Below are 15,385 nucleotides of genomic sequence, written 5' to 3'. Positions count from 1 at the left end.
CTTGTAAGACATCATCTTCAAATGTTACCGTGAAAAAATATTGTAGAATTAATCTCCATGTCAGTTTGAGAGGGGAAGAATGTATTGATGTCATTATTTTATAAAGGTCAAAGAGAGGTTATAAAACTTGTCTAGCAATTTGCTGAATTGAAATACATCAGGAAAAAGACCAAGTCTTGTGATTATAGTGGATATTGTTATTCTTCTATCAGATGTTTTTTTTTTTCTATGTCACTTGTCCATTCATCAACCTTTCCATCCAGTATCTATTCAACACTTACTAATATAAGACACTGTAATAACTATGATTCTGCACCCAATTCCAGTGTGTTTTTGTAATGACTACAATCAGCATCAGATGTCACAGGTTAAGAGCTAAGTCCTAGAAGACTACCCCACACCACCCTCTTCAGATGCCAATCCCAAGTCCAGCTACAGATCAAAGGTTCTCATGACCTGCTTCTCAGGCTTGATTGATTTTGCTACAGCAGCTCACGCAACTCAAAGAAACATTTTACTTGCCCGATCACCAATCTATTATACAAAGATATAACTTGGGAACAGGCAGCTGGCAGAGATGTGTAAGGCAAGGTTTGGAAAAAGGGCACAGAGCTTCCAGGCCCTCTCCAAGCATCCTGTGTTCACCCAACCCGAAATTCCCTGGACCCTGATCTTTTTGGTTTTTTATGGAGGCTTCTTTACATAGGTGTGATTGATTAAACTTTCGACCATCGGCAACTGAATTCAGTCTCCAGCCCCTCTTCCACTCCCTGAAGTTCTAAGTGGAACTGAAAGTTCCAACTCTGTAATCACATGGTTGGCTCCACCAGCAACCAGCCCCCATCCTTCACTGCTTTTCCAAAAGTTGTCTCATTAACATAACAAACAACACTTTAACCGCTCCACAGGAAATTCCAAGCGTTTTAGGAACTCTGTGCCAGGGACCAGAACAAAGACCAAATACATATTTCTTATTATAAATCACAACAGCACCATAACCAATATTTACTGAGTTTGTCCTATATTCAGGACACTACTATAACTACTATAACTGATTGAAATAGCTTCACCATAATCTTCTAGGGTAGATACTATCATTATTCTAGTTTTAGGGATGAAGAAACTGAAACACAGGTGCTGAGTAACTTACTCACTATTTTATATTTTTACTCACTTATTTTATGATGATTGTGCTGGTGAGTTACAGAGCCAGGATTTGAACCTAGGTAGTCTGAGGCCAGAATCCATGCTCTTAGTCACTCATTCTGCCCTCTCCCAGTCACAGGGGGTGTTTCTGGGGGTGTACAGTACAGCACAGTGTGCCTAGATAGCCAAAACTCAAGCCTAAATGTGGACAATGTCATAGGAGAGACGAACTCCCAGTTGCAACTATGTGCAAAGGAAGGAGGGAGGAAGGGATGATGGTTATGGGAAGACTAAGGATTGTGATATTATGGAAAAGTGGTCTTACTCTCCAAATAACTCTTGAGTATTCACTAAATTTGTAGTTGATGATATTTACATGTAGACACAGTGAATGTTATCGCTATGCCAGTTAAAAATAGATTATTATCTACTCTCTGTCTGTAGAGACACTTTGAAAGACTATTCTTCAGAGCCACATGAGCTCAATAGCTCATTTTGCTTCAATGATAATTGTATTTCTTTCTCCAATTGACCTAATCTTTCCATGAGTAAAATGACTGCATCACAGTTTGATTTAGAATTAAAAATTATCCAAAGGCTGTAAACTGCTTTTGAATCTACTAAATCTTACCTAGTAAAAGCAATACTCAATGACTTATGTGCATACCTGTCAGAATTAATTGGATTGTTACATGAGCATTCATGAAATGCCATTCATTGCCTCTTAAAATGCTCATAATTTCAAGTTTACATTTCGATGTGTCTTGTCTCTTTCTTGAGTGATCTCTTCCAGAGTGAACTCTCACTTCTCTGAATTTCTATGACTCTTTCAGTAAGTGCCTCTACTATTAACTATATCTGGTAATATAGGTCCTCTGGCTTTATGTTTAGAAGTATTCGGTCTTTCTGGGGCGCCTGGGTGGCTCAGTCGGTTAAGCGTCCGACTTCGGCTCAGGTCACGATCTCGCGGTCCGTGAGTTCGAGCCCCGCGTCGGGCTCTGGGCTGATGGCCCAGAGCCTGGAGCTTGCTTCCGATTCTGTGTCTCCCTCTCTCTCTGCCCCTCCCCCGTTCATGCTGTGTCTCTCTCTGTCTCAAAAATAAATAAACGTTAAAAAAAAAAAAAAATTAAAAAAAAAAAAGAAGTATTCGGTCTTTCTAATTAGTTTGTCATCTTCTTAAGCGTCATCATCTCAGGTGAAGGAAAAATGTCTTCTATTTCTTACTGTAGTCAGTCTCGGCCAGCTTTGAGCACGCAGAAATATAAATGAATGAATGCCACAGACCTGACTTATCAGCGCTGTCAGTGATCTGCTGATATTCCTAGGTGTAATTCGATCTGGTGGTCAGGCCCCTGGGCTAGAAATCGGGAGGCTTGGATTCTATTTCCCATTTCCTGTGACTTTCAGTGCTTTTGCTTAAGCTCTCATTTTCTCCACAAATAACTTGAAGGAAGAGTCCATCGACACCAGTGGACCTCAGCCTAGACTACACTTTGGAATTGCACTAATATGGGCTTACAACTTCAGAAAATCTAATTTCATGGGTCTGGGCTTTGGAGTTTTAAACAGCTCCTTAAGTGATTCTTTTGAGAAGGTGAAGTACAGAAGAAGTTGTCTGGCGAATTTCAGAAATGCTAATAGATGCTTTTAGCCTAGTGTAGTTCTCACCACTACCCCCAGATAACTTTTTTCCAAGTTCTGCTCATGTGCCTGTTAAATCTGAGTCTACCCTCTCCCCTGTATTCCCTTTGGCATTGTCCAGCATTTTTTTTTTAACTTTGTGCCTTATTATCTTCTCTTTCTCTGATCCTCCTCCTGCAACAAATGTCATCTTTCTGAAAGACAAGTATGAGTGTAGTACTTCGTGCTAAAACTCTTGCTTATCAATTGAGTGCTAGCTCCCTAGAATATCAGACAAGACCCTACATAAGATCACGTTGCCTGCCTCTATGGCCACGTTCTCCAGCACATCCCCACCTTCTGTATTTGTCTCCATCCATGAGGTTCCATGTTTCTGCTTGTGCATATATTGTTCTGCCCGGAATGATTCTCTCCTCCTCTTTCCCAACTAATTGCTCATTAGTCATTTACTACACATCGTCGAAACCTCAGCTGTCACCTCTATCAGGAAGTCTTTTGGACTTGTCTCAGCAGATTTAATCCTCCCTCTTCTATGCTAAGTGTGTGTGTTACACATACATTATGACTATTCCTATTCTATGTTATAATTGTTTCTTTGCACCTCTAATATGTGAGGGTAGAAACTTGTGTCTAATTCATCATTTTCTTAGCACATAGCACAGAGTAGGAATTCAATAAAGCTCATTGAATTAAATTACATTAATGTTAATAAAGGGTTTAGGATTCCTTGAAAATCAGTACAAATATACTTGGCTTTAAGAAAAAATGTGGGGAGCCTGGGCGGTTCAGTGGGTAAAGCGTCTGACTCTTGATTTCAGTTCGGGTCACGACCGTGAGATCAACCCCCGCACTGGGCTCTGCACTGGGCCATGGAGCCTGCTTAAGATTCTCTCTCATCCTCTTCCTCTGCACCTCTTCTGCTCATGTGTGCATGCATGCTCTTGCTCTCTCTCTCTCTCTCTCTCTCTCAACCAAAAAAAAAAATTAAAAAAAGAGTGCAATGCAACAGGAAAACTCCTCAAATCAAATTTTTGTGATATAATTTTAAGTACATCTGATACATGTACTACCAAGGAATTTTTAAAGTCAGTTGACTCCCTATTTTGTTTTTGCATAAACCCAACTTATGAATTGAACAAATATTTGTTGAGTTCATTCTATTTGCTGTGACACTGCTGCGGTCCTTAAGGAGCTCAGTGACAAACAGACAAGTCACAAAGTTACAATTTAAGAATGATCAAATGCTATGACAGAGGTTAGCACAGACTTACCTCCAGGATCAATTAATCTTATCCTAGAGACATTCCTAGTATAACGGCTGAAATTTTACCCCTTTTTGTTTTACTTAAGAAAGTATGGTCAAATACAAATTAATTAAATTTTTTTTTTCAACGTTTTTTATTTATTTTGGGGACAGAGAGAGACAGAGCATGAACGGGGGAGGGGCAGAGAGAGAGGGAGACACAGAATCGGAAACAGGCTCCAGGCTCCGAGCCATCAGCCCAGAGCCTGACGCGGGGCTCGAACTCAGCCCAGAGCCTGACGCGGGGCTCGAACTCACGGACCGCGAGATCGTGACCTGGCTGAAGTCGGAGGCTCAACCGACTGCGCCACCCAGGCGCCCCAAATACAAATTAATTAAAGGGATGGGTAGTATTATAGGAATAACCTTGCATATACTCGAGAGTTTGAGTTTCAATACATCAGAAGCAAGGTTTTTTTTTTAAGTAAATAATTCACAAACCTCAATAATTTAGCCATCATAGTAACAAATTCTTTGTGACATATTTTAGAACTAATTGCTACATAAAAGTGTATCATACTATTTTGTAGGGAGGAGGAACCACTTCCTTGAATATATATGATACATTTAGTCTTGTACAAATTTAGATTATATATAGTCTTTCAGGAATATATTCATGCATATTGTAACCAAGAGAAAGCTTGGTTCCCTTAGGAAATTGGCAAGAACTCAGATTTAACTGGTATCACCAATGTAGGGTGAGAGAACACTTAAAATTTTATGTCTTTGATGTGAATTCTGTCTTCTCCTTTCACTTCTTTTAGTCAATCCAACTTTCTGAAACAGGAATCAGTCTACCATTAAATTTATAAGACCTCTAATTTAGATTAACTTCCTTTATCAGCTCTGCGTCTTAGCACATTTCCTTTTATTTCCCTGAAACAGTACCAGTGATTGATGGGCGATAATGTAATACATATACTACAATATAAATGACAACACTTGCATTACTCAGAACATGCCAGATATGAATGAGCTGAGGTCATTACACGGAGGTGATTTCATTTAATCTGTAGGGTGGGTCAGTTGTGTCCTTAGTACCATAAATCTCAAAGGGCATGTTAGAGACACATGCAGCTTAGCAAACACTTTTTTTATGAGAGTCCTAGATCCTAGCTCTATTTAAAAAGTCATCACATCATAAAAATAAAAATTTAATAATTAAAAAAAAAGAACATTATATCAGTCAGAGGGATGTAAGATGTGAGACTCACAGAATGCTGGAACCTAGGAATGCATTGGGATTTTTTGAACTCTCATTTCTTTATTTGTTCACAGGAGAATGTGCTGAAGAGTGTAAGTGATTACATGAATCCAATCTTTTAGAAACCAACATAAAATGGGGCTCCATGTAATATATGGTCCTACCTTGATTACCAGAACTAGATTCCTTTTATAAAATTCCTAAACCTATACAGCTCATGTTTTCTGGAACCTATTTGGAGCTATTTGGGACATTACTCATTAGATAAGCCTTCCAGAGAGTTTAAAGCGAATTTCTAACCACTGGATGATGACTATCAGACTATCATCATACTCCTTAAATCAAACAAAATCTATAAAACTGTTGCTGTCGGATGTTTAATTGCCCCTTTAATTCTATTTGACCCCATTATAAGTATTTTATTAGGCTGAAGGCAGCAGAGTTCTTCATATTCCATAACCCCAGTAGTCCTAAAGAACACACTGTGATACACCACTAATTCTGTCTGTGATACTGAATGTTAAAAAGAACATATATATATATATATATATATATATATATATATATATATAACATTATATACATACATACATGTGTATATATACACATATATATACATATACATACATACATATATATGTGTGTGTGTGTGTGTATATCTATCTATATATATATAATTTCTCTCAACCAAGAGTATTCCAAAAATAAAATGTTATTTTTATTGGGTAAGAAGTCAGTTTCCTTTTTTTTACAATAACAAATGTAACATGTTCCTCATGGAAATGAGATATAGTTTCCTTGAGGAAATGGGCCATTTCTTTTATTCCTCAACCCCATGTATTTTCTTATTAAAAATATTTGGTGAAATTTGGCATCATTGATACGAACAGCATAGGCCCAGTGCTATTGTTGTCAATCTGAAGGCTAAGGCTATAATTGGAATTCTGTAGTATTTAATCTTAAAACAGATATTTCTTGACTTGAGGTTTATTTTTTGAGATTATCCATGGCTTTTTATGTTTTTTTGTGTCTCATTTTCCCATCTTCCCTTTATCAGTGCAGTGAGCCCTGACTTGCACGTCGGTTTGGGTCCTAACCTGTAAGCAGTGTTCTGCACGAACCATTATTTTGGGATCAGACCCATAAAGCCGTATTGAATTGCTTTTAGGGGGAAAATTGTTATATCAACTGATTGCATACCACCAATATAAAATTGAATTTTAATCGTTAGACCCAATTCAAAGTTTGCTTTTGGAGAAGAATTGACCCCTAATATAAATCTTAAACTGAGTCCTGGGTTTACAGCGCAGAGTGAGGTATTATTTTCCTATGTCTGAGCAAATGGATTTTGTCCCTCTTCTGCTATTGTAGGCCCAGTTTGTCTCCCTGAGTGCTCTGACCTCCCTGTAACAGTCATTTTTAACTTGCAGGGTAGACAGTGAATAGGTCCAAAGGTCTTCTACCACAGGCCGTGTCCACTTCTGTTCAGTGACAGCTTTGGCTAAGCCAGCAAGGAATGATCCCTCCTTTCATCATTTATTTAGTGTGTGGGTTGTACCAGGTCTATACTAACTGCGGGCATTTGATGCTAGGCAAAAGCAGTTAGGGTCCCTGCTCTCATGGAGTTTACAGTCAAATGGGGAAAAGACACATTAATCAAACAATCACACACATAAATGTAACGCAATGTGCTAAGTGTGAAAAGAAGTGGGAACTTGGTTCAGCGAGAACATCACTGGAAAATTTCACCCCACTGAGGCCAGCGGAGGTTTCTTAAAGTGAGGATGGGGTCAAGATTTGGACAGCAGGGCCCTGAACTAAAAAATCGAGCAGAAAGCAGAAATAGAATTCTAGGCAATTAGGGCCTGACCTCCTTCTTTATCTCTACTCTCAGAAATTTTACTTTTTAAAAAAAAATTTTTTTTAATGTTTATTCATTTTGAGAGAGAGAAAGAGAGTACGAGCAGGGGAGGGGCAGAGAGAGAGAAGGAGACACAAAATCCGAAGCAGGCTCCAGGCTCTGAGCTGCACAAAGCCCAACACAGGGCTCAAACCCACGAACTGTGAGATCATGACCTGAGCCGAAGCGGGACGCTTAACTGACTAAGCCACTCAGGCACCCCTCAGAAATTTTACTTTTATTATCTGGGTAATTGAAGCAAAAGAGTTGGAAGAGTCACTGTTAAGTTGAGAACTTTCTTCAATGTTAGAGCCTGAGCAGTTGTTACCCAAATTTGTTTGCCTACAAAAAGCAGCAAGATGATGAAAATACAATGAATGACATTGAAGCGTATGGCGCAGAGGTCACCATTAGTTACTGCATTTCTGTGTTTGCTCTTTAGATGAGGTTCAACCTGCTCAGTTTGTTTTAGGGCATTTTCTGTTCTAGTCCTTGAACACACAAATGCCACTGGGAGCCAGTGATCTCTGCAGCACTCTGCTGCACTCCTGCTTAGCTGAGATAATCCTTAGCTCACTGGCCTCTGGTCACACATGACCTGCTGCTTAACTGCCATGGCTCTTCCGTAGCCTTTGTAACCACCCTCCACCCCAAGGTGATCTAATAGTAGTATGGGGTGGTGGAGTAATGCCATAGCTAATTCTTCGTGCTTTGCTGTTTTATTGATTTTTCAGTATTATGCAGGATGTGTTTGCTTAAGGAAACACTGTGTCCGTCCATGCTTGGGTCAACACACACAGTTAGGAGAGAAGCAAATGGATTGTTAGAACCTGGAAACACCCAGGCTAATGTGGCCAACGTGTTTTCCTTTCTTTTGTACCTAGCTCCCTGATGTCTGGGGCAGGCAGCAGAGGCTGGCAGTGACGGACATTTTCAAAGCACACCTTTAAAGGTTTGAGCAGTGCATGTCTCGTCAAGGAGCTAGAAATAATAAAAGGCGTAGAGCTAGAGCTTCTGAAAAAGGGAGGGCATTGGAAGTTTAGATGGGTCGCTAGATGGCAGTGTTTCTGAAGTTCATTCTGAAGAGGCCATAATTGGTGTTATAACTGCTGTTTTACTGAAAAGTCAGAGCAATAAATAATGTCTGATATTTATCAGTGTCTTATTATGCACCAAGAGACTCAGCAAATGTTATGTTCACATCAACATAATAAGATAGGCAAAAATAATTATCTCTTTTTACAGATGAAAAATGGAGGCTTAAAATAGTTAAATAACAGTGGGAATCAGGACCCTAGCTATGTATTTCTCAGATGTTACATAGTTTGGCTCCCAGTCTCCCTGTGCTGTAGGTGTTAGTGTCATCCTCACTTTGAACATGAGGAAACTGAGGAAAAAAGATATTAGGTTACAGGTTCAAGGTCACACAGCTAGTAAGCCAAGGAACCAGTAAGCCTAAAGTAGGTGAATCTAACTCTAGAGCCTGTATTCTTAAATAATCTGTCTCCTATTTTGCCTGGAAAAGAAAAGGGTTAAATATATACATTTTTCTACCTTGCCTGGCAATTAGAAACTCCTGGAGTGTGAACCTAAAGTCTCTATTGCACGTTATCGCTAGTGACGGTAGTGGGAAGGGAAAATTATCAAAAGGCAAATGCTGTGATCCTAAAATTAGCCCTTATATTTCTTGAGGATTCAAGACAATTTCCCCAGAATTTGTAAATAAAACCCTCCATTCTTTAATGGAATGGCTTAAAAACAAAAACAAAAACTCATCTCCTCCTTGAAAGATGAAAGTGCTGATCTCCCTCACATTTCAGACCTGAAATTGGTAAGAAGTCTGCAGCCACCACTCTTGTTCAAGTTTGTGGTTCCAATCAAATTTCCAAGAAAAGGACACTGATACTGCTGCCATCTTGATGGCACCTTTAATCACACCTGATCTTATCACACATTTTTGGCCAGTATTCTTTCAAAGTATTTATCATGACTGGAAGCCAAAGAGCCCATGGATTCTGGAGTTTTGTTTTTATTTTTCAAGTCTACCAGTAGGAGATGGTTTGCCGACATTCTGTTCGATCATGGTGAACACCTACAGAGCAATGCATTCACGGTGAGACAAGTTGTCTCTAGAATACAACAGTGGTAAAAGTGTTGTTTATTAAGATCTTGGAGAAAGGCCTGGGAAGGGATGGTGAGGCAACAGAAAACAATTTACCCACTTTGACACACTCAGTGTCAATTTTAATGGAAATACTCATATTGCAAATTTCATTTTTCTCAGAGAGTCCTTATTAATTAATATCTTTCTGGAAATTTGATTCTTCATAGTGTCTGACTGCAGGCACCACTGTGTTCCAGATGCCTATTAAAGAATTAGAGAAACTAAAGTCCAAGAAATCACCTTAAACACTAGCCTCTACCTATACCTAAACGAAGATATTTAGAATCTTCCAGATTATGTAACAAATTAGCTATCACCAGCTACCAGATTAAGAATGACAGCCAGCACATTTAGTCAACTAGATGACAAAAGGGAGGAGTGACACAAAGCTTCTTGCCATTGCTTTAAAATGACACTCCCTAACTGAGCCCTTCTGCATCTTTAAACCAAAGAATGGTTTAGTAAAGATTCAAGTTCATTGGAATTTGTTACTCCTTGGATTCCTTATGTGTGACACTGTTTCTTTATTATTATTTTTTAATGTTCATTTTTTTGAGAATGATGCAGCACTCTACTGCACTCCTGCTTAGCTGAGACAATCCTTTGAGAGAGAGAGAGAGAGAGAGAGAGCACAAATGGGGGATTGGCAGATAGAGAGCTCAAACTCACAGAATCTGAAGCAGGCTCTAGGCTCTGAGCTGTCAGCACAGAGCCCGACCTGGGGCTCAAACCTACAAACCGTGAGATCATAACCTGAGCCGAAGTCAGATGCTTAACTGATTGAGCCACCCAGGTGCCCCTGTTTCCTTAAATAATTCTATAAATCTAGCTTATTATTTTTGATCCAGCATAAGAGTAAACTTAGAATGGATGCCTTATTTAAAAGATGCCTGTTTGAGGTAAGGCATTAGAAATTCTGAGGTGAGAGAGAACTTTCCTTTCACTAACAGTAGTTGCTAGGAAAAACTCACTGGTTGCCTCTGAGTACTTGTTTGAAATAGCAGAAGACTATTATTACTATTACTATTACTATTATAGATAATGCTACTTACATTTTTCTCTTCTATCAGAAGTACCAGAAGCCTTGTACTTCCCTCTTTCTTTTTTTTTTAAAGAGTTTTTTAATGTTCATTTATTTTTGAGAGAGAGAGGGGGAGAGAGACAGACAGAATGCAAGTGGGGGCAGGGCAGAGAGAGAGGGAGACACAGAATCCCAAGCAGGCTCCAGGCTCTAAGCTGTCACATAGAGCCTGACACTGGGCTTGAACTCATGAACTGCAAGATCGTGACCCAAGTCGAAGTCGTTCACTTAACCAGCTGAGCCACCCAGGCACCCCACTTTCTTTTTTTTTAAGTTTATTTATTTAGTTTGATAGAAAGAGAGCACAAGGGAGGGAGGTGCAGAGAGAGAGGGAGAGAGAGTGAATCCCAAGCAGACTCCACACTGTCAGTACAGATCCCGATGTGGGGCTCAAACTCACAAACCATGAGATCATGATCTGAGCCGAAGTTGGCCACTTAACTGACTGAGCCACTCAGGAGCTCCTATTCTTCTTTCTTTTTAGCAGATACCAGATGTTTTTAAAACTTAGCCATATTGCTTAAGCAATAAGATAGTCAAACCAAAGAAGGAGGTTCTGGTCAAGGAGGAAGATTATGCTCTTCCAAAGTTTACACAACATATGTGTAACTTTGAACACAATGGCAGTCACAATGTAGTTTCCTCCTCAGTTACTTTGGATGTTGAGGCTCTGGCTCATTACTTCTAATCTGGATAACCATAAGAAATGCATAACAAAAAGGGTTCCTATGTGTGTGATCCCAGTAAATTGAACTACAGGTAGAATAGTGTTTGCAGGGGCAGGCAACAGATGTTTGCTTCAGGCAAAGATGATTCTTCCTGAAGAAGAGTAATTCACAGGGTATATGTGTGTATCTCAGTGCTGTAGGGATGGAGTAATTTTATGGGCCATTATACCTTAGAAAAAAGAATGATTTTTTATTTTTTTGGTCATCATCACAAGGCTATGATGAATACATGAAGTGCTAGGAGAAAACCAGATAGCTTTCTGAAAGTGGTTTATCTGTTGAATTTGGCTACTAGTTCTTTTCAATAATTTTTGACAAGTGAGCCTGCCACTGAAATCTTTACCTTCTTGTCATCTTCAAGATCCTTTACCTACCAGCTCTAGCCTAATCTGCTGCTCTATTATCTGTTCTTCTTTCCTGTTGTCCCTTGCAACTAACTCCCCCGAATGTAAAGGATTCTCTGTCCCCTTCTCCCAATATATGTTTCCTAACTGCAAGTCCTACCTGTATAGCAGTGGAATACACCATGGAAGAACCTCATACTCAGAACCGCGTCATGCCCTCCCAAGCTCCCTGAATGGTCTCTTGCGAGTAATTAGAGAGGAAAGGTTTCCAAGCCTAGTCCCCAACGTCCTCCCCACATGCTGCCTCATAAATAAACTACACCCAATGCATCGCTTCTGCACGGTGTAAACATACATTTGCGTGTTTGAAAAAGCTTGGTGAATCATCCCATCTTGGTGAAATGTAATTTTTTATATGCACCTAGTAAAAAAATAATTATATGCACCTAGTGAAAAAAATTCCAACAGCATAGAAGACTATAACATGGAAAAGTACAAATTAACAAGTAATAATTTTAAATTAAAATTAATCATTTTAGCTTGCAGCAATTCTGGCAATTACCTCTGTGACACCGAATAATATGGAGACTTCTTTAATTTTTGATTAAAAAGTTATCAGCAGCATCTCTTGTCTCACTGAAATGAAAGGAGAATTAACTCTGGCACCCTTAAGTTCTGATGGACTCTGGAAGTTTTGATTCTTCTGGTGGTTACTTGTCTGACTCTGGAGCAGTACATGTAAACCTCTCTTTCTTGATTTGCCAAACTCTAACTTGCTGATTTAAAATGTGGGTATTTTATGGGGCACCTGGGTGGCTCAGTTGGTTGAGCGTCCAACTTCGGCTCAGGTCATGATCTCACTGCCTGTGGGTTTGAGCATCTAGTGGGGCTCTGTGCCGACAGCTCAGAGCCTGGAGCCTGTTTCAGATTCTGTGTCTCCCTCTCTTTCTGCCCCTCCCCTGCTCGTGTTCGTCTGTCTGTCTGTTTCTCACTCTCTCAAAAATAAACATTAAAATAAATTAAAATGTGGATATTTCTAATCCTTGTACTTCCCCCCACCCTCTTGTTACTTCTCTCTCTGTTTTTATTTTCTGTGGGAAGACCGGCCAGTCCAGACAACTAGTCACTCAGGTTTTTTACCTTCTTTATCTTGCTCTGTATTTTGGGAGGTTTCTGCAAGGTCATCTCATAGCACTTCTATTGATTTTTTTTTTTTCATTTTGGGAATCCTATTTTTTTTAATTACCAAGAAATATCTTTTTCTGTGATTGTTCCTTCTCATAGCATCCTATACTGTCGTTTGTTTTATGGTTTCAATATCTTCTCATATTTCTCTGAGGATATAAAAAAAGAAATTTTAAACTCCCTTATATCTCTTGAATTATATGTTTTCACTGGAGTTGGATGTTCTACTTACTCATCTTGGTTCTTTCCATTTGTGCAAATAAACTCTCTCAAATATCTGCTGATTCTTTTTTTGTCTGATGTTATTTGTGAATGAAGGGCAGCCTGGTTTATATAGCAGTGGCTTAAAATATTTAGTGTTGGGAAAAGTAGTAAGGCAGAGTTCTCATACACTGGTATGGACTCACTGAGGGAAGCTGAACAATATCTATCAGCAATCTTAAAGTTGCTTATACCCATTAACATATTCAAACTTCTAGGAATCCACCTTTCAGAAATGGCCAGATTCTGCAAAATATATTCACAGAAATGTAAATGAATAGAAGACTGATTAAATACATCTGTGGAATATTATGCAGTTTTAAAGTTGATGCATAGGATAAATTCTTAATAATATAAGAATGTTAAAGGCACCTGGGTGGCTTAGTTGATTAAGAGTCTGACTCTTGATTTTGGCTCAGGTCATGATCTCACAGTTTGTAGGATCAAGTCTCACATGGGGCTCTGTGCTGACAGTGCAGAGCCTGCTTGGGAATCTCTCTCTCTCTCTCTCTCTCTTTCTCTCTCTCTCTCTCTCTCTCTCTCTCCCCGTCACATGCATACACACTCTCTCTCACACAATAAATAACAAATAAACATCAAAAAAATAATGTACAATTGGGGGCACCTGGGTGACTCAGTCGGTTAAGCAACTGACTTCCGCTCAGGTCATGATCTCATGGTTCGTGGGTTTGAGCCCCACGTCGGGCTCTGTGCTGACAGCTCAGAGCCTGGAGCCTGCTTCAGATTCTGTGTCTCCCTCTCTGTTCCTCCCCTGCTTGTTCTCTGTCTCTCTCTGTCTCTCAAAAATAAATAAACGTTAAAAAATAATGTAGGGGTGTTGTATCTACATGTATATGTGCCTATATACATGTACATTATTTATTTTCCTGTTTATCTTTGCAAAATTGTCCACATGAACATATAATACAATTTAAACTTTAAACATCACTTAAAACTAAGTAAAATCAGATGGACAAGGGAAGGTGGAACAAGTCAACTAGCCACCCACTGCTCTCCTCTCTGAGTTATCTGAACTCCTTTCTCCTGACCACTGGGTCAGCTGCCCTGGTCTTGTGGGAGGACTGACTCACTAAGATGGATGTGGCTTCATGCTCAAATCCCTGTCTAGTGACTCACAGCTTTGTCATTGCATATGAATGTGTCATGTGTATGCCGATATCTGTGTCTTGGTGAGTCTACGGTGCAGCTGCAGTGTGTCTGTGTATGTGTCTGTGCATGCATGTGACTCCTCTGTCTCCTCCTCCTGTTTGGCTTAACTTTTACCCCCAAATGTGTCTAACTGGCTTTGTCCTGGGGCCCCTAAGTCTTATGGCATCTTCCTTGGGGACATGGTTCACCTGCTCCTTTCTCCAGGGCCTTCCCTCTGCCACCTTTCTGCTACCACTGTGCCTGGAAGCAGGCTGGCAACTGGCAAAACCTAGACTAGGGGGAAAGGTGATGAAGTTGGAAGGGAAAGAGGATCTTTTAAGTCAGACCCCGCTTACTACAGACAGTGAAAATTCAGTAAAGGTTTTCCACACTATGTGAATATGATTAATGTGGTAGTTTTAGGAAAGTTGACGGATGGATGACATTGTATAAAATAGCTAAGTAGGAAGAAATTGAAGAGTGGAAGAAAAATTAAGGCACTGTTCTGGCACTCCAGGTATGAATTGGTGAGTGCCTGAACAAGATTGAAAGAAACATCAATTAGAGAGGAAGGCAGAGACAGAAGAGAGATTGAGAAAAGCTTTAAGAACTTGGTAATATGTGAGTCAGAGATGATCCAAAGTTATTAAAAACCTTCTTCTGACACACTCCTGTTTATTGCAGCATTATTCACAATAGCTAAGAGATAGAAGCAACCTGAATATCCATTAATGGAGGGATGGATAAACCAAATGTGGTATATACATACAATGGGATATTACTCAGCCTTAAAAAGGAGGGAGATTCTGACCCAGGCTACAAAGCGGATGGACCTTGAGTACATTACTAAGTGAAATGAGCCAGTCACAAAAGGACGAATACCCCATGATTCTACGTACATGAATTACCTAGAGTAGTCAAATGCTTAGGGAAAAAAGTAGAATTGTGGTTGCCAGGAGCTGGGAGAGGGGGGAAAAGGGGAGTTGTCCACTGGGTATAGAATCTCAGTTTTACGAGATGAAAAAGTTCTCGAGATCTTTTGTACAATAAGGTTCATACAGTAAACACTACTGTACTGTATCCTTGAAAATGTTTAGGATAAGATCAAATATATCTTTCACCTTTCACTAAAAAAAAGGGTTAAGATGGTAAATTTTATATTATGTGTTTTTTCACACAATAAAAATAACTGTAGTCTGAAATAGTTTGGACTTACAAAAAATAAGTTAAAATTACATTGCAAACATTGGGTACTCTTCATCCAGAAATGTAAATGTTT

The sequence above is a fragment of the Panthera onca genome, chromosome A1 (genome assembly GCF_046562875.1).
Source record: "Panthera onca isolate mPanOnc1 chromosome A1, mPanOnc1 haplotype 2, whole genome shotgun sequence".
Lineage (NCBI taxonomy): Eukaryota > Metazoa > Chordata > Mammalia > Carnivora > Felidae > Panthera > Panthera onca.
The sequence above is the reverse complement of the archived record's forward strand: the minus strand, read 5'-3'. Positions refer to the sequence as shown.